Source organism: Bombina bombina, chromosome 10 (genome assembly GCF_027579735.1).
Source record: "Bombina bombina isolate aBomBom1 chromosome 10, aBomBom1.pri, whole genome shotgun sequence".
Lineage (NCBI taxonomy): Eukaryota > Metazoa > Chordata > Amphibia > Anura > Bombinatoridae > Bombina > Bombina bombina.
In genome coordinates, this window is record NC_069508.1 from 133036623 (window position 1) to 133062330 (window position 25708).

Consider the following 25708-nt stretch of genomic DNA (forward strand, 5'->3'; position numbering starts at 1 on the left):
ATTTGAGGCAATCCAATTAAGCATAGACTCAGTGTCACAAGATATCAAACAGATGGTTACCAGAATGGGTCTAGCAGAACAGCGAATATCAGATTTGGAAGATAGAGATATAGAGAAAGATAAGGACTTAACATACATTCAGAAACAAGTCAAATATCTTAGTGACAAAGCTGAGGATATGGAAAATAGATCTAGGAGGAACAATGTGTCTCTGAAACAGTATCTGAAAGAGAGTTAATTCACTTTGCTTCAATCCAACTGCCCTCCTTATTAAACATCAATGAGCCAACATGTACATTCATAGTAGAAAGAGCCCATAGGTTAGGCAGGGTAAGAGATCAAGAGGATGATAAGAGTAGACCTAGACCAATTATTATCAAATACCTGAACTTTCAAGAAAAGGTCAAGATCATGCAAGCTTATAGGGCACAAAAAATAGTCCTCTTCCAAAATAAGAAAATATTAATTTTCCAAGATTTTGCATATGAAACAGCTAGTAAGAGGAAGCTATGTGCCCCCATCTGCTCACGCCTGATCCAGGAAGGCAGGATAGTTAGGCTACTATATCCAGCCAGAATCAGTATACAGACTAAAGAAGGTTTTAGGATTTTTGATAATCCTCAGGACCTAGAGGACTTCTTGAGAACAGAGCAAAGGTAAAAGTGATCAGATGGGGGATACAAGCTCTGTATCATGGGTAGTCATGCTGAGTAAAAAGTGGAATAGGAGAAGGGAGGAGGAAGGAAATAAATTTCTAGGTGCAGAAATGCGGTCAAGTAAGAAGCTAAATATTATAAGTAGGGGGCAATATAGGAAGGTCAGGTGTACGTGTGAAAGGGACTCTCCTCTTTTTTTTTTTTTTTTTTTTTTTCTTCTCTTCTTTTTCTTTCTCTCCTTTCTCCCCATCCCCCCCCCCTCTCTTAGATTTCTCATGTCTCTCCCTAGAAGTAGGAAAGAAGCATAAGATATGACGGAATCATGTAAATTTGGATCATGGAACGTGGGAGGGTTTACCTCCCCGGTCAAAAGGAAAGCAATATTACAACACTTTAATAAACTTAAAATTGATATTGGCTTCTTACAAGAGACCCATTTAAATGAGTCAGAAAGTCAAAAACTTAAATGGGGATGGGTGGGCGAAGTTATCTATTCGGCAGGAGTACAGAGAAAAAGAGGGGTAGCTATACTTTTTAGGAAATCATTAAAATATAAAATTCTGAAACAAGAAATTGATCAACAAGGGAGATTTATTATACTAGAGGTAGAACTAGGCTTAAAAAGATTCGTGTTATGTAATGTTTATGGTCCAAATGTAAAAAAAACCGAGTTCTGGGAACCTCTCCAAAACAAATTATTAGAATACAACCAAAACATAATACTAGGAGGAGACCTGAATCTGGTAGCATCTAGCATCCTAGATAGAAAACGGAGGGGGAAAGAGGCTATATCAGGCTGTAAGGATACAAACATTTTCAAAAAGTTCTGCTTCAATCTAGGCTTATTAGATATCTGGAGGAATATCTATCCAGACAGCAAAGAATTTACGTGTTTATCTAAAGTGTATAAATCATTTTCACGAATCAATATGTTCCTAATTAGTGACAAATTGTTTTCTCTGGCAAAAAAAGCCGAAATCTTGCCTATCACAATTTCGGATCACGCCCCTATTACTATCTCTATGTCAATCTTGAATCCCAAACTAGGGAATCACAGAATATACTTTCCAACATATTTTTATAATAATTTAAAATTTCGAGGCTTTTTGCTAGAGAAATGGAATCTTTATTATAATGAGAATAGAGGATCAGTATTGAATATAGAATCTTTATGGCAAGCTTTCAAAGCCGTGATAAGGGGAGAAATTCTGGCTTATATGATAAAAGTCAAAAGGAAAAATGACGCCTATTGGATCCAACTCTCTAAGCAAATTATTAACAAATTTCAAAAATATGTTGCAGATAACAGTCAAGAGAACTGGCGAAACTATCTGGAAGCCAAAAAACAAAGAGACAATTGGCATATATCAAAAGAAATTCAGCACGAGCTGAAAAGAAATAGCAATTACATGCAGTTCGGTAATAAGATAGGGAAATTCTTAGCCAGATTGGTAAGTACTAGGAAAACTAACAGTATCATATCAATAATAAAAACTAAACACAAAACTTGCACTCTCCCTCATGATATTTTAGAGGAATTTACGCACTACTTTAAACAACTATATCAGGCTCAACCTATAGATAAAATAAAAAAAGCTCTCTTTTGGGATAGGATTAAAATACCTCAAATAGCCAAAGATGACCTGGATCTCCTCAACTCTCCAATTAAGGAAGAGGAGATTAAAAACTCTATTATGAAATTGAAGCTAAACAAAGCGCCAGGTCCGGATGATCTTCCTGGAGAATTATATAAAATTCTTGCAGATTCGATCACCCCCATTCTGTGTGAGCTTTTCAATGGCTTCCTACAAGATAATCAAACACCTTCTAAATATTTTACAGAATCTAGAATAATCTTAATCTATAAACAAGGTAAAAATAAAGAACTAATGGAGTCTTATAGACCCATCTCTTTGCTAAATGTGGATTACAAAATCCTTACCCACATCTTAGCAGACAGACTTCAAAAAGTGATTAGTGAATTGGTCCATCCTGACCAAACTGGCTTTATCAAAGGAAGGACACTTATTAAAAATCTCAGGAAACTAGAGATAGCAATTAATTATTGTGAACAAAAAAAAGAAAGGAGAGAAAAGCTCACAGAAGACGCTGCAAATATTTCGATTGATACACAGAAAGCGTTTGATACGCTACTCTGGGATCATATGCTGACAACTATTAATAATTTTGGTATCCAGGGTAAATTCTCCCATATTATTGCCTTACTTTACTCTAATCCAGGGGCGAGTCTAAGTGTTAACTCTCTAACTTCAGAACAATTCAGGCTCCAGCGAGGAACGAGACAAGGTTGTCCGCTATCCCCGTTGCTTTTTAATCTAGCGCTAGAGCCTCTGGCAATACTGTTTAGACAAGAACTGCTAGGGATAAATATCGAAGGACACAGAATAACTCAAGCCATATATGCCGATGATCTGCTTATATTTGCTCAAAATCTCCAATATAATTTGCCTATAATTATGGAAGCTTTAGAATCTTTCCAGGCTTTTTCCGGCTTTGCAATTAATAAAGAAAAATCGGAACTTATGTGGCTCATCAAACTAAAAAGTTCTCCAGAAATCCCTTTTAAAGTAACCAAAGATCATATTACATATCTAGGGATAAAATTTGCATCTAACTCTAAGAGTTGGTATAAGTTAAATTTTGTACCAGCTATTGCATCACTCCAGGCAGATTTAGAAAGATGGAAGAACCTGCCCCTATCTCTTATGGGTCGAATACATTTAATAAAAATGATTTCTCTCCCCAAATTTTTATATATTTTTCAGGCCCTCCCACTCCTATTACTGAGGAAGGACTGTCAGTTAATCAATAAACTAATATCGCAATTTATTTGGTGCAAAAAAAAATCTAGGATAGCGTTGAAACGTTTGAGTGCCAGGAAAGAGGCTGCAGGCATGGCTCTTCCCGATTTTGAGATGTATAATATAGCTTCCAATTTAAAATTTGTTTGGGACTGGTTTTCTGAAAAAGGACATTTCTCCTTGCTCGAAATTGAAGGAGCTCTAGTAGCACCTTATGCCCTGAAAGCATTAACACACATGCCTTTAAAACTAATTCCTATAGAAACAAGGGGGATGCTTATCATAGACCAACCAATACGGGCCTGGCGTCAATTCTGTGCTAAAATTGGGATCAGCCATCGAGGTTCAGCCTTTCTTTCAATTAAAGGTAACCCTGAATTCGAGGTAGGCTACGACTCAGCTAGATTTAATGCCTGGTCAGATCTAGGGATCAACTACATCGCACAGCTACTCCAAAAAGAAGATAATTCGATTAAAACTTTTAATGAATGTAAATCTGAATTTAACATACCAAATCGCCTATTCTTCTCTTATTTACAATTACGTCACTATGCTGATCAGTGTAGGAAAATAGTGGCAATAGAATGGGACAATGATATATTAAGGCAGATAACTAGTATGTTTCAAGCAGGAAATTATTCTATCACAAACTCTTACTATGCTCTACTCACTTCTCAAGAACAAAGCAATAAAAGATATTTGGAACTTAAATGGGATATAGCAGGTGAAAACTTACAAGAATCAGATTTATTTAAGAACTCTGGAGATAGGGTAGCAAAGGCAATGAGAGGGGAATATTTTAAAGAACAACAGTTAAAGATTTGGTATCAATGTTATTATACACCCAGTTGGCAGGCTCGGTGGGATAAAAAACATGAGAACATAGTTTGTAGTAAATGCAAGTATCTTGCAGCAGATATGTTCCATCTTTTCTGGTCCTGTCCTATAATTCAAAGATTTTGGGGGAAAATTTCATTTTGGGTCACTAAAATCTTAAATCAACATTTTCAAGTAAGTAAGCATGTAGTCTTTTTCCTAGCAAACCAGGAAGAAGTAGGCCCTAGTTATTTATTAATAAATACAATGATATTGCTCGGTAGGAAACTGGTATTAAAATATTGGCAGTCTAATAAAGAACCCACATTTTCTGAATTTAAAAATGGGATAACATATCAAATGTTTCTAGAACAAGCCTCAGTACAGGCACAGATAGATAATAATATCAGGTTCTTTTTAAACAAATGGGGGATTTTTATTGAATCTTTAGATCAGGAAACTCAAAAATTGATCCTGCAGCCATTTAAGAATTCTCTTTTCTTATTGGAAGCTAACCTTAGAGGTGAGTGGCTGCTTGCTTGAAAGATTATGGTGGAAGCTGGTAGGGGAGAGGGGGGAGGTTGTGTGCTTTTTTTTTTTTTTTTTTTTTGTCTCTTCTTCTTCTTTTCTTTTTCTTCTCTGTGTGTGTGTCAGATAGGATCTAGAGTATATAGCATTAATGGAGATCAGAGTTTTGGGAGGGTTTTTATGCATTAAGAAAAATTGCCAGGTCAGAGTCGTCTTTTTCTTTTCTCGAGTGGTTAGGTGAACATCTTCACCCATTTAAGGTGTCTTTTTATTTCCAAGCGAGATTGTATTTTGTTTTGTATTAACGTTTACTTTTGGAAGTATTTTGTTATCTGCTTTTTTGTTGGAATCACCCATTGTTAATTGTTTATTTTTCTTGGCAAAATAAAAAGATAAAATAACAGGTTATATAGTGCAGGATAAAAAAAAACTATGAGCACTTGTAGAAGCTTTGAACATTCAATCATTTGAAGACTTATTATGTCCTGTTGAAAACTTTTGGCAATTCAATTCTTTTTAGTATTTTCATTTGCATGCATTAAAGGGGTATAATACTCATATGCTAAATCACTTAAAAATGATGCAGTATAATGATGTAAAAAGTTGACAAGAAAATATCACCCGAACATCTCTATTTAAAAAAGGAAGATATTTTACCTCAAAATTTCATCAGCTTACAATACTAAATGACAAGTGTGAGAGAAAAAGTAAGGGCGCTAGAAAAGCTAAAAATACCACTAAAAGCCAAGACAAAAATGTACAATGACCAGGGAATTCCAATATATTAACAATGTATTTAATGTGCCATAGAAAACAAAATTACAAAATTAAAAGGGACGTCTCCCAAAAAATTGCATAGTAAAAATCAGTTTAAAATTGTTATAAATGAAGACTGTATACCAATTAAACGATGGATACTATGTACATATAAAAGTTCATTCCTTAAGACCTTGCCAATTGTGAGATACAATGTCTGATACTAAAGTCAGATGTCAGATATGCAGATAATCTTGATTGTTGTTCTATGTAATATTCCACAATAGAGAATCTTTACTTCATTTGTATTTCGGTAGGCTAAAAAGTTAAAACGTCTTAATTTTAAAAAGCTTAACAGCAACTTTACCAAAGGCCGGTCTCTGTCAGGCAACTCCGTGTGTGCTCCACGAGAATCCGGCGTCTGACGTCACGGTTTCCACCTCGAGGGCTCGCCTCTGATCAGCCAATTGGGACCTCCGTGGGTCTCTATCTGTCGGTCTGTTGTTATCCGGTCCGATTCTTAGTAGTTTGCTTACTGTTAGAGGTTGCTCTTAGTGCTGTGCACGCCACCTCCTTTTCATGGGTATCCACCAGGGGATAAAAATAAAAATGCAGTACAACCCGGGTTGATGATTTTTCTGTACAAAGGTAGTGCACAGGTAGTTAGTCCTTAGACTGTGTTGTGTGGGGCTGGTTTTCTACGCGTTTCACTCCTTTCAGAGATTTATCAAGAATGACTAGCCCACATTGTCCTCCTCCTTTTCAAGGTGTCTCTGTGTTCTGATTGGTCAGGAATTTTTTACTTGATTAAAGAGATTGAATTTTTCTGACATCTGACATTTTGTTTCTTTCTGACATCTGACTTCTAGTTTTTTTCACATATCCTTGATGGAATATTTACTGTATCTTTTAGGTCCATTTCAAAAGGAGATTCACATTTCTTTTTATAATAACGGATCATGTTTCACAATATCATTCAATTTCTATGTAATATTTTACAGAAATGTATTTGAAAAGCTATCAGCAAAATTCTATTCTTTTAGAATATGGCATTTTAATCCAAGGTGAAAGGGGATACATCTAATTCGGAATTTAAACCTCTAGGGTTCAGGGTATCATATTTAAAAATAAGTTCAGCCTCCTTAATTAGTAATTTTTTCTCAATGTTTCCCCCTCTCCAATGTTTTTTTATAGTTTTAATTCCCCAGTATGTTAAATCCTTTGTTCTCCCTTTGTGAACTGTTTTGAAGTGTTTGTACAAATAGGTGTCCTCCAACCCTTTCTCTATGCTTCTTAGGTGTTCCCTAATTCTATCCCTTATTGCTCTTTTCGTTTCTCCAATATAAAATAAATCACACGTGCATTTTAAAACATAAATGGCACATGTATGTGTGCACCTAATTAGTTCTTTTATTTGAAAGATGTCCTTGGAATTATTAAACTTAATTTCTTAAATTTTTTTACTATGACCACAGGCCTTGCAAGAATAACAAGGAAAAAAGCCCACTGGTTTTGTACCAAATAGATTTTTTTGTATTGTCAGCTTTTTGTTGTTTTTTTGTATTTTCAGCTCACTTGGTGCTAATATCGATTTTAAGTTTGTGGCTTTTTTAAAAATGAAGGTAGGGTTACTTGGAATCTTTTCTCCTAAGATGTTATCCTCTTTTAGGATGTGCCAGTGCTTTTTGACAATTTTCTTTACCAGATTATAATCTACATTATACTCTGTAATAAAGGGTACTTTTATCTGTCCATCATTAATATCTTTAGTTTTCTCTTTATACTCCAACAGGGTTTTCCTCTCAGTGTTAGTGGCCCTTTGTATGGCTTTTCTCGTGTGTTCTTTATCATAACCTCTAGAGTTGAATCTTTCTTCTAGAATCGCAACCTGTTGTTCAAAGTCAATTAGTCTTGAACAGTTTTTCCTAATTCTTAGGCACTGTCCAACAGGTATATTCTCTTTCCAGGTGTTCAAATGGCAGCTCTCAGCATGAATATATGTATTACAGTCTACTTTTTTGAAGTGTGTTTTAGTTTCAATAATATTATTAATGGTCATTATCTCTAAATCCAAAAAAGTTATAGCGGTCTTACTATAGTTATGAGTAAAGGTTAGGCCATAGGTGATATTGTTCATTTGTTCAAGGAGAGTTAGGAGTCCTGATTCCGACCCTTTCCATACAAGCAGAAGGTCATCTATATATCTTTTGTAGAGTACAAGGTTTGCACCATAGCCACCATAGCCAAAAAACTTGGTCTCCCAGGCTCCCATGAATAAATTAGCGTAGCTAGGTGCAAACCTTGTACCCATAGCTGTACCCTCTGCCTGTATGTAAAAAGTATCATTAAAAGAAAAATAGTTGTTTTCTAGAATAAATTTTATGATTTTCAATATAAAGTTTTTCTGTATTTCCTTCATATCACTATCCTTTTGTAAAAAGGTATCAATTGCCTTAATGCCTTTAGTATGGTCAATAACGGTGTATAATGACATCACGTCACAGGTCACAAGGAACATGTCATCTTCCCATTTTAGGGAGTTTAATATATTTAAAACTTGTGTAGAGTCCCTAAGGTAAGAGTCTAATTTTTGGACATATTTCTGAAGGTAACCATCTATATATTTAGACAAGTTTGCTGATAGGGAATCAATCCCTGATATTATGGGCCTCCCCGGTGGGTTATTTAAACATTTGTGAATTTTTGGGAGGAAATAAAAGATGGGGATTCTCGGATGTTTTGGAGTTAAAAACTGAAACTCTTTTTCTTTAAGTACCTGCAGTTTTTTGCCTTCTAATAAGATCTTATCTAGTGACTGTGTAAACCTTATTGTTGGATCATAGTCTAGTTTTCTGTAAGTTTTTTTGTCATTGAGTAATCTGTGTGCTTCTTTTAAATAATTTTGTGTGTCCATGAGGACAATCCCTCCGCCCTTATCAGCTGCTTTAATGGTCAGATCAGTGTTACTTTTCAGATTGTCCAGTATAGTTTTTTCTTTTTTAGTCATATTATATTTTCTTAATTTTGGTGGATTACATTTTTTTAAATCACTTAAAACCATTTTTTCAAATGTGTCCAAATAGTTACCTTTAGAGTGTATGGGATTAAAACACGATTTTGGTTTTAGATTGGAATGTATAAATTTCTCTGTATTTGCATGTTTAGTTGTGAGCTCTTTTTCAACAGGGTTTTTTAGATAGAATCTTTTAAGGGTTAAGTTTCTTACAATTTTTTTTACATTAATATAGGTATTGAATTTGTTAAGTCTAGTTGTTGGGGCATAAGACAAACCTAGACCTAAAACTTTTTCTTCCTCTGTTGTTAGTTGAATACTACTTAAATTGAAAATGCCCTGCTGACTTTTAACTATCTCAGCCTTTTTGCTTCGTTTGAGCATTCCCCTTCCTCTCTTTCCTCTAAACTTCTTTTTTTCTTCTGGTTTAGTTCTTTTTCTGTCCTGATTGGAAACATTTGGTTGCCCTCCTTTAGAGGGCTCTTCTCTAAAAAAAGGGGACTAGTGTTAGTATTAAGGTCTTCTCTGCCTTCAGTTTCTCTAAAGGCATCAAAGCGATTGTAAGTGGGGGTCCTCCACTGTTCATAATGATTATTCCTGTCCTCTCTAGGATTTTCAGCTCTACTAGACCTTCTTGGATATTGCCATTCTTTTTCCCTATTATAAGTCGTTCTTTGGTTGTAATTAGTATAGTGATTATTATATGACCTTGGTTCCCAATTTTGATAATTTCTATTTCCATATCTTGGATACCATGATCTTTCATTATAACCATTGTGACTGTAGTGGCGATTATTGCCAAATTCGTTCTGTCGATTGTATCCCTGTGTTTTATTATGTGAGTGTTCATTTTTGTACTGTTGGTTATTTCTATACTCATAAGTGTCAGTATTCATATGATTAACTTTTCTGGTTCTTTTTTCATATGTATTATCATTTCTGGTATTTTTATCCGTGATCTCTATTACATCTTCATTATTTATATCTTGTTGTATGCGGTTATCTTTAGTGTCTCTTTCCATTTTACCCCATTTTGTTCTTAAGAGGTCTTTGTTTAGATTATCTAATTTACCAATTATTACTTTTTGTCTCTCTTTATATTCATTTTCATTTTTTCTATCTGTGAGTTTTTCCTTAATTTCTAAAATATTTTTCTCTATTTCTAATAGAGTCCCTTTTCGTGATCTTTTTAATATGTCTATGAGAGTGTTTGAGGCCTTTGTGAGTGTGTCTTTCCATTCTAATTGTAAATCCTCCCTTAGAGGAAAAGTGCAATTTTTCTTAATTTGTAAACCCCTTGGAATGATCCCTTTTTGTGTATATCTATTTAAAAAAACTAACTCCATTTTCTGCTTGAGTTCTTTCGTAAGTGCATATTCTAAACTTTGCATTAAATCTGAGTTTTTTTCAGGTGAAATTGTGTCAATATGTGGTATATTATCGTCTTTAAAATCCAGGTAAATCTTGTCCCTAAAGTCAAATATATCATCCATGCATGCGGAGGGATTGTCCTCATGGACACACAAAATTATTTAAAAGAAGCACACAGATTACTCAATGACAAAAAAAACTTACAGAAAACTAGACTATGATCCAACAATAAGGTTTACACAGTCACTAGATAAGATCTTATTAGAAGGCAAAAAACTGCAGGTACTTAAAGAAAAAGAGTTTCAGTTTTTAACTCCAAAACATCCGAGAATCCCCATCTTTTATTTCCTCCCATTGTCATGGGAAGATGACATGTTCCTTGTGACCTGTGACGTGATGTCATTATACACCGTTATTGACCATACTAAAGGCATTAAGGCAATTGATACCTTTTTACAAAAGGATAGTGATATGAAGGAAATACAGAAAAACTTTATATTGAAAATCATAAAATTTATTCTAGAAAACAACTATTTTTCTTTTAATGATACTTTTTACATACAGGCAGAGGGTACAGCTATGGGTACAAGGTTTGCACCTAGCTACGCTAATTTATTCATGGGAGCCTGGGAGACCAAGTTTTTTGGCGAAGGTGGCTATGGTGCAAACCTTGTACTCTACAAAAGATATATAGATGACCTTCTGCTTGTATGGAAAGGGTCGGAATCAGGACTCCTAACTCTCCTTGAACAAATGAACAATAACACCTATGGCCTAACCTTTACTCATAACTATAGTAAGACCGCTATAACTTTTTTGGATTTAGAGATAATGACCATTAATAATATTATTGAAACTAAAACACACTTCAAAAAAGTAGACTGTAATACATATATTCATGCTGAGAGCTGCCATTTGAACACCTGGAAAGAGAATATACCTGTTGGACAGTGCCTAAGAATTAGGAAAAACTGTTCAAGACTAATTGACTTTGAACAACAGGTTGCGATTCTAGAAGAAAGATTCAACTCTAGAGGTTATGATAAAGAACACACGAGAAAAGCCATACAAAGGGCCACTAACACTGAGAGGAAAACCCTGTTGGAGTATAAAGAGAAAACTAAAGATATTAATGATGGACAGATAAAAGTACCCTTTATTACAGAGTATAATGTAGATTATAATCTGGTAAAGAAAATTGTCAAAAAGCACTGGCACATCCTAAAAGAGGATAACATCTTAGGAGAAAAGATTCCAAGTAACCCTACCTTCATTTTTAAAAAAGCCACAAACTTAAAATCGATATTAGCACCAAGTGAGCTGAAAATACAAAAAAACAACAAAAAGCTGACAATACAAAAAAATCTATTTGGTACAAAACCAGTGGGCTTTTTTCCTTGTTATTCTTGCAAGGCCTGTGGTCATAGTAAAAAAATTTAAGAAATTAAGTTTAATAATTCCAAGGACATCTTTCAAATAAAAGAACTAATTAGGTGCACACATACATGTGCCATTTATGTTTTAAAATGCACGTGTGATTTATTTTATATTGGAGAAACGAAAAGAGCAATAAGGGATAGAATTAGGGAACACCTAAGAAGCATAGAGAAAGGGTTGGAGGACACCTATTTGTACAAACACTTCAAAACAGTTCACAAAGGGAGAACAAAGGATTTAACATACTGGGGAATTAAAACTATAAAAAAACATTGGAGAGGGGGAAACATTGAGAAAAAATTACTAATTAAGGAGGCTGAACTTATTTTTAAATATGATACCCTGAACCCTAGAGGTTTAAATTCCGAATTAGATGTATCCCCTTTCACCTTGGATTAAAATGCCATATTCTAAAAGAATAGAATTTTGCTGATAGCTTTTCAAATACATTTCTGTAAAATATTACATAGAAATTGAATGATATTGTGAAACATGATCCGTTATTATAAAAAGAAATGTGAATCTCCTTTTGAAATGGACCTAAAAGATACAGTAAATATTCCATCAAGGATATGTGAAAAAAACTAGAAGTCAGATGTCAGAAAGAAACAAAATGTCAGATGTCAGAAAAATTCAATCTCTTTAATCAAGTAAAAATTCCTGACCAATCAGAACACAGAGACACCTTGAAAAGGAGGAGGACAATGTGGGCTAGTCATTCTTGATAAAGCTCTGAAAGGAGTGAAACGCGTAGAAAACCAGCCCCACACAACACAGTCTAAGGACTAACTACCTGTGCACTACCTTTGTACAGAAAAATCATCAACCCGGGTTGTACTGCATTTTTATTTTTATCCCCTGGTGGATACCCATGAAAAGGAGGTGGCGTGCACAGCACTAAGAGCAACCTCTAACAGTAAGCAAACTACTAAGAATCGGACCGGATAACAACAGACCGACAGATAGAGACCCACGGAGGTCCCAATTGGCTGATCAGAGGCGAGCCCTCGAGGTGGAAACCGTGACATCAGACGCCGGATTCTCGTGGAGCACACACGGAGTTGCCTGACAGAGACCGGCCTTTGGTAAAGTTGCTGTTAAGCTTTTTAAAATTAAGACGTTTTAACTTTTTAGCCTACCGAAATACAAATGAAGTAAAGATTCTCTATTGTGGAATATTACATAGAACAACAATCAAGATTATCTGCATATCTGACATCTGACTTTAGTATCAGACATTGTATCTCACAATTGGCAAGGTCTTAAGGAATGAACTTTTATATGTACATAGTATCCATCGTTTAATTGGTATACAGTCTTCATTTATAACAATTTTAAACTGATTTTTTACTATGCAATTTTTTGGGAGACGTCCCTTTTAATTTTGTAATTTTGTTTTCTATGGCACATTAAATACATTGTTAATATATTGGAATTCCCTGGTCATTGTACATTTTTGTCTTGGCTTTTAGTGGTATTTTTAGCTTTTCTAGCGCCCTTACTTTTTCTCTCACACTTGTCACTTTTCACTTAATAGCTTGAAGGAACTATTACTCAGTTAAGGTGTTTAATACCCCGCACTAAGCGCACTACCATCACCCACTATCTCATACAATACTAAATGCTCTGTGAACAATTATCTTCAGATAATGTCAGCTGCATGTTAAAAAAAACAGCCAATCAATTTCATTAGTGTTAATGTCACACTTTGCTTTACTGTGATCTCTTGACAGGTTACTGAAATCTTGTGAGATTTCACAGTAAACTTCCTTAGACTGAAGTTGGAAATAAAATAGCATTCTAATTGGCTACTTAAAGTCCCATTACAATGGAATGTGACTATTGAAGTAATTGTGAGGTAAACTATCTTCTTTTTTTTTTTTTTACATAGAGATGTTCAGGTGATATTTTCTAGTATGCTTTTTACAGCTGTTCTGCATCACTTTCAAGTGCTTCAATATTTGGGTATAATGTCCCTTGAATAGTCCACATTTCACAGTCCACATTTCATAGGCAAAATGCCTCTGTCCAAGGTGCTGAATCAAAAAAGATTTCTCAGGTAGAATTTATTTTCGATGGTGAAGTAAAAATCTATATGGGTTTTAACACTTAGACTTCCAAGACTCCGAAACCCAAAGTGGAGAGGGCTAATAAAAGAAGCAAGCACTCAGACTTCTTCATGCTCTACACAACCGGCCCTAAAGGCAGAATTTTCCAAGCAAATTTGGCATCACTGGGTACTTTCACAACTTCATTCAAACACTATATCTAAAGTCAAGTTTAAGGACTGAGTATCTGCTCCCTTATCTCACTGTTATTGCCTTAATGATGTTTACATTTGTACCCTCCCCAAGCCTATTATCAACCCCCTCCTATCTCATGAGGAATGTCCCAACCCACAAACTATAAGTAAATCTGGCCTACCCGAGCCCCCCACTCTACAATATATATCAATAAACTTATATATTTGCATTTTTCTGTTACCAGGTCGCGAGAGGAGCACCCAGATGCCGCCCAAACTGCTGACACCCCCAGCTCAAGAGAATTCTCTGTCCACGGTCAACATGAACTGTGAGTTATTGAATCTGCAAACACGAACTACTATTTTTGCTAAAATCGAACACTTGCCACACCACAAAACAACAGACACATCCATTATGCCCTACTCCACTGACTTGAGATGGTGCAGAATTACATAGACCACAAACACAACAGTTGAACTAACAAGTCTACCTCCCTCTTTCCAATCTTTTGGCACAATCCCTTAAGATAGTATCTTGGAATGTGCGAGGTATCACCTCCCCGGCCAAGCGAAGCATCATACTGCAACACCTAATGAGCCTTCACACGGACATAGCTCTCCTACAAGAGAGACATCTCATGAACATAGAGCACGAAAAATTAAAAATTAGGTGGGTGGGTCAGATCTTCTACCCTCCCAGGGAGGGGCGCAAGAGAGGAGTAGCCATATTGGTAAAGAAAGGCCTACCAGTCCAAATTACCCCCCATTATAATTGATCCAAAAGGCAGATACATCATAGCTAGTCTACACTCAGCTGGCCAAACCTACATCATATGTAACGTGTATAGTCCCAACCAACCCCAACCACAGTTCTGGCGCTGACTACAGACTACCTTGACCCTTCATGCTGAAAAACCTTTATTAATAGGGGGCAACCTCAAATTAACCCAAGACTTACTGCTAGATTACAGAGTTGACACACACATGAAACAACAGGAGAGAACTTATGCTAGAAGACAAAAAAAAGGGAGACTGAAACCGTTACTGCTTTTAAAACCTCATTAAGCCTAATTGACCTGTGGCGCTCGCGCTACCCGACCATGAGAGATTTCACCTGTGCATTAAAAACACATGGGTCCCTCTCCCGCATTGATTACTTCCCGTGCTCTCACCAATTTCACACTCAGATCCCACATACAGACATCACCGATATAACAATTTTGGACCATGCTCCTATATGGCTACAACTATGCCCACGCCCCCACACACCATCCCAAAGAAACTGGTGATTCCTCACTTACCTATATCACAACCTAGAGTTTAGGAATCATCTGAAGATGCAATGGTCAGAGTATCATAAGTTTAATGCTCAACACCTTACCAACCCGAGCATATTTTGGGGCGAATCTAAAGCAGTTATGAGAGGACAAATCACCAGTTTCACTGCCCACTACAACTCCAAATGCAAAAAGGTTGAAACCACAACAACAACAGCAGTAACAACAGCCTACAATAATTATCTGGCCAACCCCTCCCCCCAAATCAGAGATACTTACTATGAAAAAAAAACCTCAGGGATGATGCTTTGCAACAACAAGACCACCTCTTCCAAAATCATAGAAAAAGCAGTTTCTACAGATTTGGGGGAAAAAATGGGGAAATTGCTTGCCAACATGGTACAATTAATCTCTTCCAAATCACTAATTCCCTCTATACAAATGAAGCATTCCACTCAGACAACAAAACAATTACAGAATAATTTTTGTGATTCTACACTAAGCTTTACTCTAAACAATCAATAATACTAGCCGATAAAGACAGGGTTTGGGCTCAGAAAGACACTCATACCCTCAATCCTGAAAATCTAGAACACCTGAACGCCCCAATACATACTTCAGAAATACTGAAAGCTAGTAAAGCAGCTAAATTGGGCAAAGCTCCAGGCCCCGATAAGATCCCAATTGAGTATTATAAACTTTTGCAAAATGAGCTTAACCCACTCCTAGCCCAAACTTTCACAGCCTACCTAAAAGGAACTGCTACACCCCCAACAGATTTCGCCTATGCGCACATGTGCTTAATCCAGATAGGGACCCAACTGTCTCGGCTTCTTACAGACCTATATCGCTTTTGAACAATGAATAAAAACTTTTCACGGCCATACTGGCAAATAGATTAGCTGAAGTGTTAAGAACAGTCATTCACAAGGATCAGATGGGGTTCATGAGACATCACTCCTCGGTTACTAGAAAGAAAGTAGGGGGCGCCCTATCAGAATTATCAGGAACTATATTATTGATAGTTGCCCAACTATTAAATTCCCTCAATGAGGATTATACCAAGTCGTAATGGTTATTAGTGTACACACATATATCAACACATGTATATATACCAATATATGTATAGGGCCACAGGGCTCCTGTAGGGAGGACAATATATAACACAGTGTGATAATATGAGACAGCAATAATGTAGGTAGTATGCAGTTTCAACTCCCAAAACACCTCCTAGGAGATGAATATCTAAAAGATATATATAACCAGCCAATACAAAATGCACAGTGTGTACAGATTCCAACACTCTAGTGTGGATGCCACTGTATGAATGTATAAGTCCAATTGTGGGTAGACAGTGGGTCCTATAATGATGGTGGTAGTGAAGGTGATAAATAGTCTCTTGACAGGGCACAGGCAGCTATCTGTGAAGACCCAGGCCAGGATCCAAAGCAGCAATCTAAGAAGACAAGAAAAAACAGAAGCGCCACATGGCCCAATATTGTCTGGTCCAGAATGAAGATATATGTAGATAATCAATATACACTCACATTTGGAGAAGCACCTCAATTGGTGCAGTTATAACAGTCTGGGATTTCTATTAGTCACCCAGGAGACCAATTTTGTTGTAGATATGGTGTCTAGATGAACAACACAAAGAGACAAAGGTGCCTATATGGCCTAGTATCGTTTTGACAAGTGTGAGTTAATGAGTAGGAGGAATGGGTACTCACATTCGTTGTAGCATCTCCTTTGATGCTATAGAGGCAGAGTGGAGTCAATATGGTCACCCACCAGACTTAATCATGTATTGCAGGATACCAGGTACACCGAAGGCCTCCAGTAGTTCAAGGAGAGGCCTAACTTAATAGGCTCCCCTCAGCAGAGAATGGTCAGGATAACAAAAAAAGAATAGCAAGTGTCCCAATATAAAAACAAAGTTTTTATTAAAAAGTATAAAACAAAGCTACGCGTTTCTCAGCTCAAGGCTTGAGCTGAGAAACGCGTAGCTTTGTTTTATACTTTTTAATAAAAACTTTGTTTTTATATTGGGACACTTGCTATTCTTTTTTTGTTATCCTGACCATTCTCTGCTGAGGGGAGCCTATTAAGTTAGGCCTCTCCTTGAACTACTGGAGGCCTTCGGTGTACCTGGTATCCTGCAATACATGATTAAGTCTGGTGGGTGACCATATTGACTCCACTCTGCCTCTATAGCATCAAAGGAGATGCTACAACGAATGTGAGTACCCATTCCTCCTACTCATTAACTCACACTTGTCAAAACGATACTAGGCCATATAGGCACCTTTGTCTCTTTGTGTTGTTCATCTAGACACCATATCTACAAAGAAATTGGTCTCCTGGGTGACTAATAGAAATCCCAGACTGTTATAACTGCACCAATTGAGGTGCTTCTCCAAATGTGAGTGTATATTGATTATCTACATATATCTTCATTCTGGACCAGACAATATTGGGCCATGTGGCGCTTCTGTTTTTTCTTGTCTTCTTAGATTACTCCTCGGTTACTAACATACGTAAAACCCTAACGGTCATCAACCACTACTGGCAGGCGAGAAATCAAAGCATCATTAGCACCCTCCCAGAAGCATGCCTCCTCCCCATCTACGCGGAAAAGGCATTTGATAGAGTGGAATGGGACTTCATTCAAACACTATATCTAAAGCCAAGCACCTCAATATTAGTAAACAGAGAAGTATCTCCAGCATTCTTTCTAGAAACACAAAATCTGTGAAATAAATCACAAAAAAGAGGGCGCCTCCTAGTGCAATATTGCAGTGAAAAATAACAGCTGACACTTCTTGTATTAAAATAATACGCACAAGGGTTGCAGAACCCAGTGTGCTAAATGGTGCAGGCTGGCAATTCACAGTGGCCCAGCAATACTGATCCAAATGCCAGAGAACAAATCACTAGGAGGGGCCCCCTCTTTGTGATTTGTTCCACAGAGCCTGCACCACTTCCTTTTCTATCTGGGCCATTTGGAAATCTTGATCATCCCTGCGCTCTGGTATTTGGATCAGTGTTTCTGCGCCACTGTGAATCCCCAGCCTGCACCATTTAGCACACTGGGTGCTGCAACCCTTGTGAGTATTATTTTAATACAAGAAGTGTCAGCTGTTATCTTTCACTGCAATATTGCACTAGGAGGCGCCCTCCTTTTTTGTGATTTATTTCACAGATTTTGTGTCCTTGATTGTCATCCATGAGTGTAACGATCTGGTATAGTTAAGTCCTTTTCACCTGACCCTGCCCACAATCCCTTTAAGTAGGCTGAACTCCCAGTATTCAGTGCTTAGTATTTTGTGTTTGTCTAGCTGTTTGCTGATAACCCTACCTAACCCTACCATATTTGGAACAAAGAAATTGCAAGCTCTCAACAAGAGTTAAAGATCCTCTTTTACAAGAAATCTCCTGCTAAGCATCAATGAACAACTTCACTTACAGACAATAAGACCGGTCACAACTGCTGCTGCACCAAAGCTAATTTCTTCCTTACAGCTCCGGATCTCACTGTAAAGGTATAACCTCTTCGTAAGCAAATTCCTCATTTGATTTCTCTTCCTCAGTGATCTGCATCAACTGTACAATCTATTTTGCTTGTGTTTGTACCTGTGGAGACTGAACTGAAACCGGAGTACAACTCCTCCCACTTTGGCTTTGAAAATCACTAACTGCTCTGGAAGTGAATCAACCAGGAGCTGAGCAAACCACCACAGAGTGAGTAATCTTCTTCCTTCATTTTTCTCTACAATAACCTTACCCCTGCTGTTACAAGTTAAAATCTTGTGTCAATCTGTTGCTATAAAGTATTACTCAGAGGTCCTGCTGAGAATTGACTAACCCGGAGACTGTATTATTATATCTGTGACTTGTGAATCTCAGAGCACCTGTGTACTGGCTGTTACATTACTAAATAAGAGACTTGCAAATCTCAGCTAATCTGTGTACAGGCAATCATATTGTTTTTCCTTCAAGGAGAGTATTATTCAAGTGCTGTTGCAGGTTATCAAATAGCATTTTCCTCTCTCCCACTTAATAAGGAATTAATAATACTCACTAGCTCTCTCCAGAGGGAACACTTGAACCATAGTGTGCTTCTAAGAGTTTGTGATACAAAAAAACAATTTCCTTGTGAAATCTGCAAATTGAGTTCCACTTACCAGTTCCTGACATAATACTAAGCCCAAAATGGAACCAGCAGATCTCCCACAAATAGTTTTTAATCTATCACAAAAAGTAGATCAAATTGCACAAGCAGTTAGGGATATACAGGTGGAAAACCAATCCCTGAAAGATATCATTAAAGGCTCTATTGCTACTAAAAGCCCACAATTTACAGACACACCTGAACCACAGGTCACCTTGCCAGAAACCTTTGCTGTGAATAGGAAGGCATACAGACAGTTCAGGAATGCATGCCAATTACTGTTTAATTTGAAACCTAGAACTTACCCCACAGAAAGAATAAAGGTTCTGACGATTATCTCATTTCTGCATGGTGAACCAAGAATCTGGGCTGACAATTACTGCAAAACCGAAGACCCTATCCTCGGCTCCCATGACGATTTAATTTCTACTATGGATGAGTTATATCTTGATAAAGACATACAACTTACAGCAGAGGCTAGTATGAGAAGTCTTAAACAAGGCAAAAGAGTGGTCGAGGAGTATATAACTGAGTTTAAGTTATATGCAACTGACTCATTATGGAGTGAGGTATCTTTGCACAACCAGTTTCGCCTTGGATTAGCAGATTCAGTCAAAGATGAGCTTGCCCAAATTGAGCTTCCTAAAACATTAGAGACTTTAATGAGACTTTCTACACAGATTGATCGCAGATTAAGAGAACAACGTTCTGAGAGTAGTTATCCAGACAGCCATGTAAAAAACTACTCCTTCAACCAACCTTCAGTAAGCCCAAGACTTACTCCCCATAGCGTTCCCATGGAAATTGGGGTTATGAGAGGCCCTCTTACCACAGAAGAGAGGATGCGCAGAAGGAATAGGAACCTGTGCATGTACTGTGCTAGCCCTGCCCACGGTGTCTCAGACTGTCCCGTACTTCTGAAGAACAAGAAATGTAAGTCCACCACCATTTACTCATCTCAAGTATTGACTAATCATGTATCATATTGTAAGCTCTCTCTCATCTTACAGTGGGACCACAAACGAGTGAGAACTGATGCAATAGTCGATTCTGGGGCCTACGGAAACTTCCTTGATGCAAATATTGTAAAGAATAATAAAATACCTTTAGTGTTAAAAGATACACCTGTCTCTGTTCAGGTTATTGATGGCTCCCTTATTAGTACTGGGCCTATTACACATCACACTGTACCATTACAGGTTTCCACAGTATCAGGTCACACTGAATACTTAACTTTTGATGTTTTACCCTCTCCACATTTTCCAGTGATATTAGGTATTAAGTGGCTTCAAACTCATCAACCAACCATCGATTGGGTAGGCTCTGAAGTATCTTTTGATTCTCTTTATTGTAAGAAAACTTGTGTACCTAATACTATTATTCTACAAACAGTTACAGGGGATCAATCACTCCCTATTGAATACACAGAATTTTCCAACGTTTTTAGTAAGACAGAGGCAGACCATTTGCCACCCCATCAACCATATGACTGCCCGATACAGTTGCAACCCGGTGCCACCATTCCTTACGGGCACTTATACCCGTTAAGTCAGCCAGAATTAGACCATTTAAAAAATTACCTGGATGATAATTCACGTAAGGGGTTTATCAGACCCTCTACTTTACCCGCTGGAGCTGGAATGTTTTTTGTTACAAATAAAGACAACACGCTACATCCCATCATCGATTATCATGAACTCAACAAACGGACCATTAAGAACAGATACCCGTTACCCCTCATCCTAGAGCTGATTGAACGTCTCTCCGAAGCTACAATATACACCAAACTTGATCTCAGGGGAGCTTACAACCTGGTACGAATTCACGAGGGGGATAAGTGGCTGACAGCCTTTAGGACAAGGTATGGGTTATTTGAGTACCTGGTTATGCCTTTTGGCTTATGTAATGCCCCAGCTACATTCCAGCACTTCATCAACGATGTATTTAGAGATTTACTGGATGTATGCATGGTAGTCTATCTGGACGATATTCTGATATACTCCAAAACTTATGAAGAGCACGTTAAACATGTCAGGTGGGTCTTATCCAGATTGAGGATCCACAAGTTATATGCAAAACCAGAGAAATGTTTGTTCAATTGCAATAACATCTCTATTCTCAGATACACCATAACGCCCAAAGGCATACATATGCAAACAGAAAAAGTTGAAACGGTCAAGGATTGGCCCCTTCCCAGGAACAGAAAAGAACATCAATGATTCCTGGGTTTCTCTAATTATTACAGAAAGTTTATAAAGAATTTCTCAGCTATAGCAAAACCTCTCACACAATTAACCTCTGCCACCAATCCTTTCGTTTGGACACCCCAAGCCATTTCAGCTTTTAACTTCCTAAAAGGAAGTTTCACAACCGCTCCCATTCTAAGATTCCCTAACATGAACCATCAGTACATCTTGGAAGTCGATTCTTCTGACTACGCTATTGGCGCTGTACTTTCCCAGAGGAAATCCTTCTCTGAACCATTACATCCTGTTTCTTTCTTCTCTAAGATAATGAGCCCAGCAGAACTCAATTACCCAATAGGGTAAAAGGAACTCTTGGCTATCAGAAGATCCTTGGAACATTGGAGACACTTACTAGAAGGCACGAAGCAACCATTCATAATTTTTACAGACCATAAAAACTTGCAATATTTACAAATAAATCATTGTCAGCAAGACAGGTCCTCTGGAGTTTGTATTTCTCTAAATTTGACTTCCAGATTGTGTATAGACCAGCTAATAAAAATGGAAAAGCTGATGCTTTGTCTAGACCGCCAAACAAACCCACTCCCCAACTGATAACCACCTCTATCATTCCAACTGAACGCTTCATCAGTTCAACAACTCACATAATGGATGATATTCAATTGTATTCCCAAGATGATCAAGACCTTCCCCATTCTCTTTTAACCAAAATAAATGGGATATATTATCATGAAGGAAAAAATTTTATTCCAACAAAACTCCATCAGTTAATTATAAAAAATCATCATGATACTCCTGTGTGGACATCCAGGAATACAACATACTATAGAGCTTCTATCCAGGAATTTCTGGTGGCCAGGTATGAGAAAAACTATAGAAGAATATGTGAAGACCTGTATCACCTGTGTTACTGCAAACAATGAAAGAAAACGACCATATGGTTTCTTGATGCCTCTGACTGTAGCAGATAAACCTTGGCAACAAATCTGTATGGACTTCATTGTAGAACTCCCCCCCTCCTTAACCTTCAACACCATACTTGTTGTAATTGACACATTTACAAAGATGGCACACTTCATATCATATCACAAATTACCAACCTCTGCGGAAACAGCTAAATTATTTCTTGACAATATTGTCAAATTACATGGTATACCCCCCATCGTTATCACCAATAGGGGGACCCAGTTCACTTCACAATTCTGGACCAGTCTTTGCGAATTAGTTCAAATAGATCACTGTTTCACCACCTCCTTCCATCCACAGACCAATGGTCAATCAGAAAGATTAAACCAGTGGTTAGAGGAATATCTGAGATGTTTCTCTTCCTACCAACAAAATGACTGGTCCAAGTTTCTTTCTATGGCAGAATTCGCCTTCAACAACCTCACCAACTCTTCCACAAAATTAACACCGTTCTACGCGACTTATGGTTATCATCCCGAATTTAACTTTGTTCCTTCCTCCAGTCAGAATTCCCCTCCTGTAGAAGACTTGGGAAACTCATCATCAGAAAACTTCCAATTCATCAAAGATAATATCCTCAAAGCCCAATTAACTCAAAAACATCACTATGATCTAAGAAGGAGGGCCGCGCCAACTTATGTAGTAGGCGACAACGTATGGCTTTCTACAAAAAACCTACGACTGCAAATTCCTAGTAAGAAACTTGCAGCAAGATATATTGGACCTTTTCCTGTTCGAACAGTTGTAAACAAGAATGCTGTTACTTTGGAGCTACTTCCTACCATGAAGATTCATCCAACTTTTAATGTCTCCCTTTTGAAGCCCTACATTTCTCCCCTATCCTCCTGCTCAGTTCTTCCACCTCCACCGGCCGTTATGGATCCAGACACCTATGAAGTCCATTCCCTCCTTGACTCTCATCTCAGTGGTGGCGTGTTACAGTATTTGGTCCACTGGCAGGGATACTCCTCTGACGAGGATACTTGGGAACCAGCCTCTAACCTCAATGCCCCAAGACTTGTTTCTCTGTTTCATAGACGAAACCCGGATCGCCCGAAGCTTCAAGCTGTGGAACAGCTTGCTTGAGAGGAGGGGGTCATGTAATGATCTGGTATTGGATCTGTATCTTTAAGTCCTTTTCACCTGACCCTGCCCACAATCCCTTTAAGTAGGCTGAACTCCCAGTATTCAGTGCTTAGTATTTTGTGTTTGTCTAGGTGTTTGCTGATAACCCTACCTAAGCTACCTACTTATATTCCTATACACCATATTTGGAACAAAGAAATTGCAAGCTCTCACCAAGAGTTAAAGATCCTCTTTTACAAGAAATCTCCTGCTGCAGCATCAAGGACCAACTTTACTTACAAACAATAAGACCGGTCACAACTGCTCTGCACCAAAGCTAATTTCTTCCTTACAGCTCCGGATCTCACTGTAAAGGTATAACCTCTTCGAAATTGCAAGCTCTCACCAAGAGTTAAAGATCCTCTTTTACAAGAAATCTCCTGCTGCAGCATCAAGGACCAACTTTACATACAGACAATAAGACCGGTCACAACTGCTGCTGCACCAAAGCTAATTTCTTCCTTACAGCTCCGGATCTCACTGTAAAGGTATAACCTCTTCGTAAGCAAATTCCTCATTTGATTTTTCTTCCTCAGAGATCTGCATCAACTGTACAATCTATTTTGCTTGTGTTTGTACCTGTGGAGACTGAACTGAAACCGGAGTAAAACTCCTCCCACTTTGGCTTTGAAAATAACTAACTGCTCTGGAAGTGAATCAACCAGCAGCTGAGCAAACCACCACAGAGTGAGTAATCTTCTTCCTTCATTTTTCTCTACAATAACCTTATCCTTGCTGTTACAAGTTAAACTCTTGTGTCAATCTGTTGCTATAAAGTATTACTCAGAGGTCCTGCTGAGAATTGATTAACCCAGAGACTGTATTATTATATCTGTGACTTGTGAATCTCAGAGCACCTGTGTACTGGCTGTTACATTACTAAATAGGATACTTGCAAATCTCAGCTAATCTGTGTACAGGCAATCATATTGTTTTTCCTTCAAGGAGAGTATTATTCAAGTGATGTTACAGGTTATCAAATACCATTTTCCTCTCTTCCACTTAATAAGGAATTAATAATACTCACTAGCTCTCTCCATAGGGAACACTTGAACCATAGTGTGCTTCTAAGAGTTTGTGATACAAAAAAATAATTTCCTTGTGAAATCTGCAAATTGAGTTCCACTTACAAGTTCCTGACAATGAGAGGAGCTGCCCACACTCTGCACACCTGCACTTTAATCACAGTGATCAAACTTTTTTGATGTCCACTTACATCCGGATCTTTTTTCAATTGAAGGACTAAGTTAAGGCATTAATATCAATTTTTGTACACATCTGTTACATATTAATGTCACATATGTTCTCATAATATTATTGTGAATATTGTATTGAATAGTGCACTGATAAACCCACATATCTTGTGCCATCTTTTACTCTAGCGCCCCCTTCAGCTGGATATTCAAGTATCACAGCAGTAATAGTTATTCTTTCTAGAAAGAGGCACTAGACAAGGATGTCCCCTGTCACCCCTCCTGTTCAACTTAGCTATAGGCCCACTTGCCATATACATCCAAAACACATTAGAAGCAACAAACATAGGATCCCACTCACTACACTTATCACTATATGCCGATGACCTGCTTCTGTACATAACAAACCCAAATGACACCATACCCAAACTCATCACCATCTTTCAGCAGTTTGGGGAAATCTCGGGCTATTAAGTAAATCTAGAAAAATCGGAATTGACATACTTTACCAAACTCTTGCAGTCATCATTACTGCAAACAATGCTCAAAGTTACCAATGGCTCGTTCAAATACCGAAATATTCACTTGCACGTTAATCCAAACTTTATTTATAAATTAAACATCCCTCCTATAATCGAACATATCCGCTCACTGCTAACTGGATGGGCTAGACTCCCGATCTTCCTATCAGGCCACGTAAACCTAATAAAAATGATAGCTGTGCCCAAATTACTATACTCACTACAACTGCTCCCCCTGCTACTAACCCGAACTGGCTTGAATAATATTACCAGTGCTTTTAGCAAATTTGCATGGAATTCCAGGAAGCATAGAATCAGCAGACTTAAGTTAGCCTTACCAACAGGCAAAGGGGGATTGAAACTCCCAAATGTAGAATAATATAATTGGGCCACATTATTAAAATTAGTCTTTGAATGGTTAGCACGAACATCACTCTTCAATGACGAACAACTGGAGAAGTCCATAGTACATCCGCTTCATCTAGTCTTCCTCCTCAAATTAAAGATAACATACTATTTAAAGATCTGCTCCGAGCATGGGCGAAACTATGCAAATGGTAGAAGCTCTCTCACATGGGCACAAAACACCTGCCACTATGAGGCAATC